We start from the raw sequence: 15,831 nt of genomic DNA on the forward strand, positions 1-15,831 counted from the left end.
CTACACTTAAACCTTGCGATTTATGGATTGTCACCGCATATGCCAAGCAAACAGGAAACTGCTTACGGCGAACATATAAGTCTTTTAAAAGCAAAAATCTAGCAGAACAACGAGCAATTAGCTGTACTTCCTCAATGCCATCAAATTTAATTTTTAAAAATTCAATTCCATCTCTATTTCTGTATTTCACAAAATCAACAACATTACCCATTGATCCATTTACCAGACCTCTTTCAACATGTAAATTCCTTCTTAAAATTATACGGCAGTTCAAGCACACATTCAGAGTCTTTTCAAAACCTGCAGTTTTAGATATACTCTTCTCTAATGAATCCAATTTTGTTTTCAGATTCTCAGACAAAATAATTGTTGATCCCATATGCTCTACTCTATCAATAGCTTCCAGTTTCACAATCTCTTGCTTTTCTAAATGCCACATTTTGTTGTTAAATTTGGCACATTCTGCAAGAGTTGGCATCAAACATATTCCAGATTTCTTTTCAGTAATTTTCTGAAAAATATTCTCAGGCACAACATCTTGTTCTGGATATAAATTTGACAGTAATCGTGCATGTAAAGCTTCTTTCCCATGCTCGGTCACTTTTCCAATTCTAACATCTTGTAGAATAGTCTTGTAAACTTCATCCTTCGCCTGACGCATATTTTCATGCAGTTCAGCATAATTGAAGTTTAACCATATATTGACGTTGCCAATGCTGCCTAGGCACTTCCTGGTATCTTCATGCGTGAGCATTTTGAACACAGGTTGCCCTTTCACTGGTGTCAGCTGCAAAAGATCTCCGAAAACAATGATGTGTTTGCCACCAAATAACACATCATACTCTGTTTTGAGAACTTCTTGCATCCTCAAATGCACAAAGGCAAGCATGACATTGGAAACCATGCTTACTTCGTCAATGATAAGAAGTTTCATTTTCCTCAAGATTCTTGAAACTTCAAAACAAGCATCTCCAGATAGCTTGTGATATTCTAATTTGTTGTCATGCTCCACTGGCAGCATCAGTAAACGATGTAATGTAATCCCTTTAATATTATGTGCTGCCAGTCCAGTTGGAGCAGTGACAACACAAGACAGCGATGACTCTGTCTTTTCCTGCAAATAGCATGAAATTGCTTTAATGAGGAAACTTTTTCCAGTTCCCGCTTCTCCACTCACGTACAGTCGGACAGGCTTCAACGACGTACATGAGCACTCTTTCTTATCATGACTTAATCCATGATCAATTTGCATGGTAACTTCGTCATATATTTTCCTCTGCTCAACGTTGAGTTGCCTCTTCAACTCTTCTAAGTTAACCGCATCCTCTTGAGCATGTGCCATGGCTCTTTCCACTTCATTCATAGCAGTGGCAGCTTCATTTTCGATAACAGGTCCTCCTAGTGGATCCTGACTCAATGAAGCAGAACTCTGACTGTCCTGAGAACTGTCTCTGGCAATCTCGGCTGCAATTGTTGCTTCCTGCTCAATTTCCGCATTCAACATTTCTACATATTTGGGAAAAGCAGGACATTCTATGGTCTCCTTGGCGGCATTGAAAGAGTCTTCGTAACAGAGAAAATCTCCAAGCAGTTCCTCTTCTGCACGCCAAGGCTTGAAAAGTTGCAAAAGTGCTAAATAGAAAAACTCCTTTTTTTCAGGAGATTCGCCACTCAATTTTCGATGGTTTACCAAGTGGCATTTTCTTTGCTTGACCAGACATCCCTCACTTCCTATTACAGCATACACTCCTTTCTCAGTATCTTCTTTGATGTTCCTCTTGAATATGTAATTTTGCAGAACCTCATACAGACAAACATTCTCGAGGTGACTGCTTCGATTTGGATAATATGTATCCAACATGTTGGTCTTCAAAATGTCGGTACTGTTTGGCTCCTTTTCCGCCAAATACTCAATTTCCCGCACAGGTTTGAGAACTCGATTACGCGTTGCAGCAAGACCAAGACTCGCCCAAACGATACTCCTGGACTTGGCATAGAGACTTGCTGAAGACAACCGGTCAGAACATTCGTACGCTCCGATTTCTCGATGCGACAACATCTTCAGACTGAAACTGTACAACTTCTTGCTGAGGCTCTTTTCATGGGAAATGTCCTCCCACATATCCTTCAATTCTGTCTTCTCTTTTTTGGTGATGTAAGACGTCACATACCGCGCCACAGCCATACAGTTATCAGCCACAAACTGTATATCCATGTTAGCATTCCACATGGACAAAATCACCGGGTTGTAGTCGTTGATGTACTTGGACTCTTCGTTCCTCTTCAAATTGTAAGTGTTTTTAGGTGATTTCTTCATGACATTGTGTCGCAACGAAGACATCAAACTGTTTACTCTTCCTTTAGAAATCACCGGTCGTGGAAAGCCGAAACGACATTTAGTGTAGAACTTGTCTTTGTTTCGGAATTTACGACGGCAGTACTTTCCACATCGATGGCTTTGGAAACGCAGAACTTTTTCTCTTAGGCTTTTCTTCTCCTTTGCGTTTGGAACAGCACACGTAGAATACTGTTGGATGAAACTCATCACTGAGTCTTCTGGATCCGTTCCAAATTTAGGTGCATCCTTGATCCACAGCAACATATGTATATGAGGAGCACCTCTTGCTTGGTACTCCTTTCTCCAGAAGAAATCCAACACCTCTCCAAGAGGTGGATTCTTCTTATTCATGATGAAAGACATCATAGCTTCAAATCTATGATTGAAGTACCCACATACATTGACTGGATCCAAAGAGCACAGTTCTCCGGGTGTCTTGAATTCGATGTTATCTACGTTAGCATTTGCCTCTCGTAGAAATTCAAGTAAGTCTTCCCAGCCATACTCGGCACAGCTCAGAGTGAGGAACCATGTGGGAGTACCTAAGTTCCTCAGCATACATTTTAAATCACCATGACGACGGTACCAGTACTCATTAGTACCACGCTGACACGCCATGAGATTAATCAGGTGAGAATCCAAAATACTATCTTGGACATTGACTTTATCCATAAAGTCACTTGCCGAGATGTTTTGCATGTGTATACCACTTTTCAAGATGTGGTTCACTGCATATGACAGTCCAGACAGATCGCTTTCAAACAGGAGATGAAACAAATAAGGAATGCATTGTCGAAACCTAGCATCTCCTGCATACAATCGCAAAGTCCGGTATTCAGAAGCAGGAATTTGATGAGGTCGCTCATCATATCTTCCTCCCTGACCTGTTGGAAAAAGCTGTGGGAAACACCGAGCTTCCAAACTTTCCTCCCAAACACTAATGGGACTCCCTTTGGCTTGTTTCATTTGAAACAACTCAATAGCATTCCCCATGACTTCCTTGGAATGCAAAGGATGAACACTATAATGTTCATATATTTCTTCACTAGTAGAGGGTTCTACTTTCTCAATTTGACCAGCACACAAATCGCTATCCTCTTCCTCACTTACTTCCTCTTCTGCAACATATACATTCTTGTAGTATTTATTATTTTTTTTCAAATACAATGTTGCCTTTTTGACTTTCCTAACATCTACTAAATCTTGCCATATTTTCTTATTCTTTGTCGGAACCCCATTAACTAAGATAACCAGAGGTTCCTCTTCCACTTTTTCTACTCCAATTGTGTTAATGTTTTTTTTTAAATCTAGAGGCAAATAAACAACTCTTCCCTTTAATCCTCTCTGTAAATCTGATGGAGGCAATTTCCCTGTCTTTGGCTCCATTCTTACAATAGCCTGAAAGGGATGGATACTTTGAATCAAAATAGATTCATAAGTATTTAAGTCCTTCAATTCAGAAGGAATCTCAACCAATTCCAGATTATTATGAACTGCTCTAGCAGGCATCTGGTTTTGTTTTAATTTGTTACAACAATAAGTACACACACGTTGATCCAATCCCAAATCAAAACAATTTTCTACCATCAAGTATGTTGCAAAATCCTTCCTTTCACTATTATTTTCCCTTTCACTTTTTGCATATAAATCCACTAACTTAGTCTGATTCTTATAATAAGTGCGTCGACAACACACACAAGTGAAATTAGGCCTCTCACTTGATTTCACCTCAAACGTCGCAATTTCCCTCTGGAAATTATCTGTACTGGAAACCTGTACACTATCTTCCACATGACCCTCTACTTCTTGCTCAATTTCAACATTCTCCTCTTTACTTCCAAAGTAACAAAACTCAATTTCTTCACATATATTCTTCACATCTATTTCAGAACCATGCAAAAGAGCAGCGCATAATTGTTTCAGCATAATTGCTGGACTCTTAGCATAATACAACATTCTAACTAATTTCCTCACTTTGTTATGATGCACTGCTAGCATCCTGAAATGATGAAAAACACTCTGACATACTCTCCTGGAAAGACAAGCCAGTGAATGACCATGCAAACCTGTCACTTCTCTTACTCTGCAAGGATCTAATTCTTGCAACAACATCATTTTCTGCTTCAAACTTTTTTTGTTAAATGACCGTATAAAATCACAAAGCAAATTGATGGAATCCCGTCGCACACTGCAAATACTACTACACTTCCAGGTGTACACAGGACCCTTAGCACGTCTTCCTAAAACCTCATTACCTAACACCTCTTCTGCCTCTGTTGTCACAAGTTTTTCTTTTTCAACTGGACAACCATCTTTCACTTCATAAGCACGACCACTGGTGTCAACTGCATGCACCAAATCATTATCCTGGAAATAACTCTCCTCATTAAAAAATGCCTCACAGCTTGAACTATGCATCCATTCTCCAGAAAAAACTTCACAAAAATTACTACGATTAACTATTCTCTTCCATCTACTATTTCTTTTGAAATCAAAAATTGCCTTGTTTAGCTTCCTAATTCTATTGATTATCAAAATAAATAACTTACGTTTAATTTCAAATGCCTGATCAATAACTTTCTCAACTTTTTTTTTTCTCTTATAAAAAACTAGTTTCTGTTGACCTTTCTTAATATTTTTTAACAAATTGCCAATTATCCTGTTGCGGAACATTCGTTTACGAATCTCCCTAAACTGTTGTTTCCTTCTACTATCATGCACAGATTTATCTCTTGCTCTAGCAGTAACATTTTTCATTGTCCTTTTCTTTCCATTTGATTTTCTTCTCGTGTTATGGACTGAAACATTTTCTGTAGTAATATTTTTTTTATTACAAATATTTCTTATGAAATATTTAGAGCTCTTACCCGGTGCTTTCTTCGTGGCTTGAGAAATCTTTTTGTTAGAGGACTGCTGGGTTTTTGTTTTCACCTGCTGTCTTTGACGTTTTGCAGCCTTTATCTGTCTTTGTATTGTAGGCATGGTGAAATCTTGAAATGATCTGCAGTTGAATCTGAGGAAAAATATAATAAAAAATGTTAATAAACATTATTACCAAACAGTAAATCAGTAACAGTGATCAAAAACTTAACACACTACTTGACATTTTAATTTGAAGATTTTTTAGTCATTGGCAATCTTACAATACAAAAATACCAGAAAAGAAATGACATTTATATTTATGTTACCTATGCTATTTTATATGTGAATCTGATCTAATTTTATGAACATATTTTAATATTTTATTGAAGACACTACACATAACCTGTTTTTGAAGGTGTCTTTATTTTTAAATTAAACGGTTTACCTTTTTACTTTTTATTAATTATAAAATTTAAAAATAAATGTTTATATTTCCAAAGGCTCAAGCAGGTCAGCTTCCCATCCTATATCATATAGTTCGGACAAATCTGCATCCTCATCACGCTCTTCTTCATCCTCAGGATTTAAATCATCCAAAGGATCAACATCCACTGATGTTTCAATTACAAGTTCAATGATGAGGTCAAAATCAAATGATTGCAGATTGTCGCTCATGTTGAGGTTGTCTTTATCTTTAAAGAAAGATAACAACAATGAGATGTTGCAGAGTAAGAGACAAATCTCAGAGATTATAATAGTAAAATTGTTTAACAAGATTAACATTTAGCAGCTATTATTTAGCCATGTCCAGCAATGCTGAGCAGGTGAAGCCTATGTCTAATTATTCACTGAACAGGACTCATCTCTTCTTAACCTTGGATAAGCCTCACCGACTCTGTGTCCCCTGCACATACTTAAATGTAAAAGGGCAGATTTATATTAAATGGCACATCCCCAGGCATGCACCAGTTAACGTGCACCACTGCTCTGCCACCCATGGTGTGCCGCATTTACAATCAGATAGGAGAAAGCTGCGTCAAAACCCTGCGCCTGCTTGAAGCTGGCATAGGTCTTGACGCAGCATTGTGGAGATGCGGCACCCCTGAGCCTTGCTGGAGCTGCATCGCACTTGCGATACAACTCCAGCAATGCGCCACCTTTACGGCACATATGCGTCACGCATCTGTGCCATTTTTGCCCCATGCTGCGCCGCATTGTAAATGCAGCACACCATGGGTGGCGGAACAGCGGCGCAGGATCACTGTCACATCCCTAGTGATGCGCCAGTCATCATAAATGTATCCCTAAGCTTCTTATCTTGTTAGAGATGAACTGCCATATGTATCATCAAAATATTTTACATTTCCTAAATAGCGAATTTTAAGGAATAAATAGCGATTCTTTACCATTCCTAATTTGCGATGAGCAAATTGCTAATTGCAAGTTACCCATTCATTTCCATGGGCTAGGAGGCTCATAGGAATGAAGGTTTAATTTGCGATTACCAATTTGCTCATCACAAATTAGGAATTTTTCCAAGGGTGCAGGGGTGTCTCAAGAACACCCTGCTGCACCCCTGAAAAAGAAATTTGGGGGCATATGGCACACATACATGCCCTAAGGGCATGTGTTGGCGTCATATGGCACCTTTTGTTTTTTTGAAAAAAAGCTTTTTGAAAAGAATTCACAAATTACCACCAATTTACCACAATAGTTTCCAAATCCTTAATGTCATTTTTTAAATAGTTTTTGTTTGATACATTGCATTCACGTAGTCACAAAATTTGCAAATCCTTCAGTGCAATTGCAAAATAAGGAATAGCAAATTTTGCTACTCCTTATTTTGCATCAAACTTGTTTGATACATACCATTTGTCTAATTAACATTCACAAAGGCCGAAATTCGTAGAATTTTGATCTTTGCAAATGCTAATTACCTTCATACATATGGCCCCAAGTGAGGCCTGTCTTGCGGCATGGTGCATCTTTTGCATCACTGCTGCTTGGGTTTTATGTGGTACGTTTTTTTTACACCATGACATATCTGCCTAAATGCATCAATTTGTAATGTTGTCGCCTCATAGCAAATCTTTTGCACCACCGCTGCATCATAAAAGTGACGCACAGTGGCACAAAAGAGGCATACACCTATCATAAATCTGTCCCTACCATTTTAAATGATTAATCCAGGATGACAATAAAGTGTGTCCTATCCAGAGGTTTGTTTAAGGTGAGGCCTACTCAGGATTGCAGATTAAAGTTACGCTTGATGAAGAATACAGAGGAGATAATACATGTAAAGGCCTACCAATGAAGTAAGTAATGTGCACTTTATTGCGCTAGTCATCATAAATGTATCCCTAAGCTTCTTATCTTGTTACAGATGAACCACCATATGTACCATCAAACTATTTTGCATTTCCTAAATACCAAATTTTAAGGAATAAATAGCAATTCTTTACTATTCCTAATTTGCAATGAGCAAATTGCTAATTGCAAATTAACCATTCATTTCCATGGGCTAGGAGGCTCATAGGAATGAAGGTTGCAATTTGTGATTAGCAATTAGCTCATCACAAAATAGGATTTTTTTCAAGCGTGCAGGGGTATCTCAAGAACACCCTGCTGCACCCCTGAAAAAGAAATTTGGGGGCATATGGCGCACATAAATTTTAACAACATTCCTTTACCTCAACAACGATTTTCAAATCATAACTTCAAAACACTACACATGGGAAAATTACTTAAATTGTCCTTAAGACACATAAAAGCGTTTTTTGATTGGCTTTCCTGCATGGTAGGGTCACTTTTAACATGGCTATGTAACACAAACATTCAAAATCTAAATTTTCCATGCACATGTGGGAGCATATTTACAAGCAATTTGCGCCACAGAGAAAGGTCTTACACTAAAATGAGAAAAATAACATCAGGGACAGTCAATTGCCTTATAAAGAAGCATACACCATTATGTCCTTGTCATGATTTTAAAAACAATTCCTTTTCCCCAAAAACGATTTTCAAATCATAATTTCTACACACTGCACATGGGAAAATGACTTAAAATGTCATTAAAACACATGAAAGCGTTTTTTGATTGCCTTTCGAGCATGGTTGGGTCACTTTTAACATGGCTATGTAACACAAACATTCAAAATCAAAATTTTCCATGCACACGTGGAAGCATATTTACAAGCAATTTGCGCCACAGAGAAAGGTCTTACACTAAAATGAGAAAAATAACATCAGGGACAGTCAATTGCCTTATAAAGAAGCATACACCATTATGTCCTTGTCATGATTTTAAAAACAATTCCTTTTCCCCAAAAACGATTTTCAAATCATAATTTCTAAAAACTGCACATGGGAAAATTACTTAAAATGTCCTTAAGACACATAAATGCGTTTTTTGATTGGCTTCCCTGCATGGTAGGGTCACTTTTAACATGGCTATGTAACACAAACATTCAAACTCTAAATTTTCCATGCACATGTGGGAGCATATTTACAAGCAATTTGCGCCACAGAGAAAGGTCTTACACTAAAATGAGAAAAATAACATCAGGGACAGTCAATAGCCTTATAAAGAAGTATACACCATTATCTCCTTGTCATGATTTTAAAAACAATTCCTTTTCCCCAAAAACGATTTTCAAATCATAATTTCTAAACACTGCACATGGGAAAATGACTTAAAATGTCAATAAAACACATGAAAGCATTTTTTGATTGCCTTTCCAGCATGGTTGGGTCACTTTTAACATGGCTATGTAACACAAACATTCAAAATCAAAATTTTCCATACACATGTGAGAGCATATTTACAAGCAATTTGCGCCACATAAATCATAATTTTCTCCTTAAAGCACACTATTCTCTATCTAAAGTAAAGAAATATTTTCTCACCTTAGCAAATACTTTGAGTTTGAAAACAGTCTCAGAAACACACCAATTTGTCTGCAGCAGAGCAAAAGGTATGCACTCCAGAGTCTGCAGCTATGAAAAGCACAGAAATGCTGTAATTCTTCACACATATCTCTCATGTCACCCAATCAAAAGTCTTCCCTCACTTTTTTCAAATGAAAACCCATCCCCCCTCTGCCCTTTCTGCCTTATCTGCATGGCAACCACCTCCTGGAAGACCTCTGTTGTTTGCAAGTTCACACAACAATGTTGCAATTGAACTCTGAACTCTCAGTGCACCTGCATATCCAGTGCATTCTTTCATTTAATGATTTTTTATTGACCACTCAAAATACATCTTTCAAAGAACACATCCGTGCACCCTAACTTTTTGTTTTCAGCAATCAAAATCCACCAATCACTGTTACTGCTTCATGAACACAGAAACTCCACAGTTTTTTTCATTTCAAACTCTCATTTTTTCAACTGCCATTTCATTGCCACACTTCATCTGACTGCAGGAGAACCTTCTCTCACCATGTTTTCTGTCTGGATTGTTGGACATAGTTATATTCACTGGGCTCAAAGGTACGTTGAAAACAGGAAATTACCTAACCTCAATTTACAAGATGTGGAAATTAAGTGGTTTGGCCACAGAGGATTAAAATGTCACCAATTGATACCATTGGTGAAAACCTTTATGCATTTGCCCAAACCTGACCTGTTAATTGTGCACTGTGGAGGTAATGACTTGGGCACTTTGACTGGTGTAGGTCTGGAAATGCTTTTAAAGGACACCTATGAGCAATTAATGGCACTTTTTCCTCAGACTGCCTTGGTATATTCAAATATATGCCAAAGACAGAAATGGAGGTGGTCAAACCAATTTTGTCCACAAATTGAGAAGTCGAGGAAGCATGTAAACAAATCTGTTTCAGCTTACATGAGAGACCATGGAATGGGCTCCCTGTACAACAATAACTTGCGTTACTACATGCAAGATATCTACAGAGGAGATGGAGTTCACTTCTCAGATGAGGGCAACAGAATTTTCACTCTGAATTTAAGAATGTGCATTGGTACCTACTTATAAGTACCTAAATGTACCATAAACCCAAAAGCTCTTCTCAGAGCTACCCTACATCTGATCACTCACAATTATTATTTAACTCTAACATTTTTCACTAATTTTCAACAAAATACGCTACCGGGGCCGCTACCCGGTACGCGAACCGGGAGCTAACCTCGCGAATTTTTTTTTTTAAATGTTTTTTTTTCGCACATATAAGCCTCCTCAGCCACCCTCAGAAAACCTAGGGGGTCAAGATAACTCTACCGTGCCCCCTTCTACCCATTCTGAACATTATTTGCCCTCCATCTTGTATCTTAATTCGACCGAAACACAAAATGGTGGACTCCCGGAACGCTTAAGGTTCGCGAACCGGGGCGCTCAACGGTTCGCGTACCGGGTCGCTCCCTGGGAAGCGCACCATCAAAAAAGGTGGGAAAGTAGTTCACACAAAAGCCACTTGAGACAATTTCACCAAATATAGATTAGCTCATACTACATACCAATCCCTACCATTTTCACAAATTTGATTGGAATTCCATTTAGCCATTTAGCCTGTAGACCTCTCTAAATACCGTGAGGTAAATTACTTCACAAAACACATCTGAAGTGTTGGAATTGACAACCAATTAAAATGTTACTTTCATTTTCTACTTTTTTTACCTGACATTTGATTGGTTATGTACCCGAATATATATAAAGGAAGAGAAGGAAACACAGCCATTTTGACTACTACTTCCTGGTGTACATTTCAATAGGATTTTCATTAATAACTTCAACTTCTTTTTAAAGGTAAGTTGTTATTTTTAAAACTGAAGTATATTGTGCACTTTAAGTTAATATGGCAAACTTTTTCTGTTAGTTATATACTATCCCACTGTAGTACTTATAAATTTAGATACACTTTTTTATATTCCTACTTCCACTCTGATACTATACACTGCCCAAAGATAAATTCACTGTTAAAAACTGCCTATCTAAAATTAATCCCAACAGTGCCCTACCTCTACTAATATATATTTTTTTTATGCAAATTTCAGGGAAAATGGAAAGTGAACAAAAAATTTCATTTGAAATTGTCCTTCCAGAGTCCAACACAGAAATCATTGATCCAAATGAGATTGAATTTATGGATGAAACTTGGGACCAAGAACTACTGCAATGTGTACAAGCAGTAGATAACCTCCTTGCCAATGAGGACATTTTACAACCTCAGAGACTACAATGTATATTCCATGATAATTATGAAATTTCTGACAATGAAATGTTAGAAAGTTTAATAAATTATGAAACACAATAAAAAATGCTTAAAAAATAAAAAAAAATAAAAAATAATCAACAAAACCAACAATCAATTAACATACAGCATTTGAAAAGTCTATCATTCATTTTTCATTGCAGTACGCTGCCCAGAACGCTTCCCGGTTCGCGGACCGGGCGCTACCCACGCAAAAAAACAAAAAAAAAATTTTTTTTTTTTTGCCCCGCGGGGCCCTTTTAAAGCCTCCACATTAAACCTAAGGGGTCAGGGAGGATCTACTATGCCCCCTTATGGTTATTTCCACCTTTGTTTTGGCCTCCTTTTGTCTCTCAATCCTACCGAGAGACAAGATGGCGGCCGCTCCGGACTGTTTGGAATGTTTACAGACGCCGGATAACCAATCAGCTTCGCTACGCGAAGTTTTGGTACGCGCCCCGGTCCGCGAACCGGGAGCTGCCCAGTCCGCTGTTACAGATATATATCTTTTTTTAAATGTTAATTTCTCAAAATCCACTGGAGCACATATATTGAGACCTACAAAAGGCACATCGGGCTACCAGTCTCTACAATTTTGCCAAGTTTCGTGCAAATCCATTCAGCCGTTCGGGCTAAAAGTGCGACAGACCGCCCTATGGAAAACTCAATGTTAAAAACACGTTTTGGGACCCCCCTTTTTTCTCGGCCCCCCCTTGACGAACCCCCCCCAAATTTCCAGGGGCTGCTCAGAAACAAAATGTTCCATTTTCCAGAAAATTTCAGCCAATTCCGTCCACAAACGCCAAAGTTATTAGACATAGAATTTTCAAAAATCCCATAGGGAAAAAATCCTAACTATATATACCTACTGGCGACCGCCAGTAGGTAATATATATATATATATATATATATATATATATATATATATATATATATATATATATATATTGCCTACTGGCGGTCGCCAGTAGGTATATATAGTTAGGATTTTTTCTCTATGGGATTTTTGAAAATTCTATGTCGAATAACTTTGGCGTTTGAGGATGGAATTGGCTGAAATTTTCAGGAAAATGGCACATTTTGTTTCTAAGCAGCCCCTGAAAATATGGGGGGGTTTCGTCAAGGGGGGGGCCGAGAAAAAATGGGGTTCCCAAAACGTGTTTTTCCCATGCAATTTTCCATAGGGCGGTTGGCCTCACTTTTAGCTCGAACGGCTGAATGGATTTTCACGAAACTTGGCAAAATTGTAGGGACTGGTAGCCCGATGTGCCTTTGCTAGGTCTCAATATATGTGTTCCAGTGGATTTTGAGAAATTAACGTTCAAAAAAATATATATATCTGTAAGCGCGCTCCGGGCAGCGCCCCGGTTCGCGTACCTGACGCGTAACGGAACTTCGCGAAGCGAAGCTGATTGGCTCTTCGGTGTCTGTCAACATTCTAAACAGTCCGGAGCAGCCGCCATCTTGTCTCTTGGTAGGATCGAGAGACAAGAGGAGGCCAAAACAAAGGGGGAAATGACCATAAGGGGGCATTGTAGATCCTCCCTGACCCCCTAGGTTTGATGTGGAGGCTTTAATAGGGCCCAGCGGGGCAAAAAAAAAATTTACAAAAATTGTTTTTTTTGCTTGGGGAGCGCCCGGTACGCGCACCGGGAAGCGGTCTGGGGAGCGTACTATAAGGAAAAAAGAATGATAGACTATGATATTTTGAAATATTGTATGTTTATTGATTGTTCTTTTTGTTGTTTTTTTATTTTTTTTTTTATTTAAGTAGCAGTATTTATGATTATTAAATATAAATTTATTTTTGTGATTGTGCACAGTATACTATAAGTCTGACTTTACATTATAATCAATTTGGTACTAGTTTATGAATTACATATAAAAATGATTAAAGACTCAAACAATTTTTTATTATTAAATATAATTTTATTTTTCTGATTCTTTTTCAAAATTTAATAGAACGTCCAACATTTGACTGTCCGATATGTCTTCTTTTTGACTGAACATAACTTCCCACATTTGACCGTCCTCATATTGAAGTAAGAAATCCACAGATTCTACACATTGTAGAAGTTCATGGTCTCGTGATTCATCCATCAATTCCAAGTCAATGGGTTCAATGATTTCCTCATTGTTCATGTCTAGGACAATTTCAAAGGAAACGTTCTGTTCTCCTTCCATTTTTGTGCTGAAATTTGCATAAAAAATAAATATATCAGTAGAGATAGGGTACTGTTGGGTTTAAGTTCAGACAGGTACTTTTGAGGCGTGAAGTAGTACTATTAAAAAGTGCCTGTGAAAAAGCCTAAGTAAATTCATAATTATACCACAGAAACCTAAATCAATCCATAATTATAATAAACAAGCCTTTCTCAATGTCTAACTCTTACAGAGGGATAGTATATAACTATCTGAAAATGTTTTCAAATTTATAAAATAACATCTTACCTTTTAAAAACAAGTTTAAGTTGTGAGTGAAAATGATCTTGCAATGTAGTTCAGGAAGTAGTAGTCAAAATGGCTGTGTTTCTCTCTCTTTCTTTATATATATTCAGGTACATAACCAATCAAATGTCAGGTAAAAAAAGTAGAAAATGAAAGTAACATTTTAATTGGTTGTCAATTCCAACACTTCAGATGTGTTTTGTGAAGTAATTTACCTCAGGGTATTTAGAGAGGTCTACAGGCTAAATGGCTAAATGGAATTCCAATCAAATTTGTGAAAATGGTAGGGATTGGTATGTAGTATGAGCTAATCTATATTTGGTGAAAGTGTCTCCAGTGGTTTTTCTGTGAATTACTTTCCCACCTTTTTTGAGCGAGCGCTTCCCGGTGCGCGCCCTGGTACGCGAACCGGCAGCGTTACGGGAGTCCTCCATTTTGTGTTTCGGTAAAATTGAGATACAAGATGGAGGGCAAATAATGTTGAGAATGGGTAGAAGGGGGCACGGTAGACGTATCCTGACCCCCTAGGTTTTCTGAGGGTGGCTGAGGAGGCCCATATGTGCGAAAAAAAAACATTTTTTTTCAAATTTTCGCGCGGTTAGCGTCCAGTGTGCGTACCGGGTAGCGCTCCGGAAAGCGTAAATTGTGAAAATTAGTGAAAAAAGTTAGAGTAAAATGATAATTGTGAGTGATCAGATGTAGGGTAGCTCTGAAAAGAGCTTTTGGGTCCTGTGGCTGATGTAGGTACCTACAAGTAGGTACCAATGCACAGTCTTAAATTGAGGATGAAAATTCTGTTCCCCTCATCTGAGAAGTGAACTCCATCTGCTCTGTAGATATCTTGCATGTAGTAACGCAAGTTATTGTTGTAGATGGAGCCCATTCCATGGTCTCTCATGTAAGCTGAAACAGACTTATTTACATGCTTCCTCGATTTCTCAATTTGTGGACAAAATTGGTTGGACCACCTCCATTTCTGTCTTTGGCATATATTTGAATATACCAAGGCAGTTTGAGGAAATAGTGCCATCAATTGCTCAAAGGTGTCCTTTAAAAGCATTTCCAGACCTACCCCAGTCAAAGTGCCCAAGTCATTTCCTCCACAGTGCCCAATTAACAGGTCAGGTTTTGGCAAATGCAAAAAGGTTTTCACCAATGGTATCAATTGGTGACATCTTAATCCTCTGTGGCCAATCCAGTTGATTTCCACATTTTGTAAATTGAGGTTGTGTAAATTTCTGTTATCAGCATACCTTTGAGCCCAGTGGATATAACTATGTCCAACAATCCAGACAGAAAACATGGTGAGAGGAGGTTCTGCTGCAGTCAGATGAAGTGTGGTAATGAAATGGCAGTTGAAACAGTAGGAGTATGTAACGAAAAAAACTGTGGAGTTTCTGTAGTAATTAATCAGTAGCAGTGATTGGTGGATTTTGATTGCTGAAAACAGAAAGTTAGGGTGCATGGATGAGTTCTTTGAAAGATGTAATTTGAATGGTCAAGAAAAAATCATTTTATGAAAGATTGCACTGGATACGCAGGTGTACTGAGAGTTCAGAGTTCAATTGAAACATTGTTGTGTGAACTTGCAAACATGAGAGGTCTTTCAGGAGGTGGTTGCTATGGAAAAAAGGCAGAAAGGGCAGAGGGGGGAAGGGTGTTGATTTGAAAAAAGTGAGGGAAGAGTTTTGATTGGGTGACATGAGAGATATGTGTGATGAATTACAGCATTTCTGTGCCATTGTTGGTTGCAGCCTCTGGAGTGCATACCTTTTGCTCTGCTGAAGACAAATTGGTGTGTGTCTGAGACTGTTTTGAAACTCAAAAAGTATTTGCTAAGGTGAGAAAAGATTCATTTAATTTAAATAGAGAATAGTATGCTTTGAGGAGAAAATTATGAAGAAAGTTGTGTATTTAAAATGTTGCTTTGTGTCAAGTGTTTTACAAATAGATTTTGTTTCTTTGAGTTACATA

The sequence above is a fragment of the Lissotriton helveticus genome, chromosome 4_1 (genome assembly GCF_964261635.1).
Source record: "Lissotriton helveticus chromosome 4_1, aLisHel1.1, whole genome shotgun sequence".
NCBI classification, from domain to species: domain Eukaryota; kingdom Metazoa; phylum Chordata; class Amphibia; order Caudata; family Salamandridae; genus Lissotriton; species Lissotriton helveticus.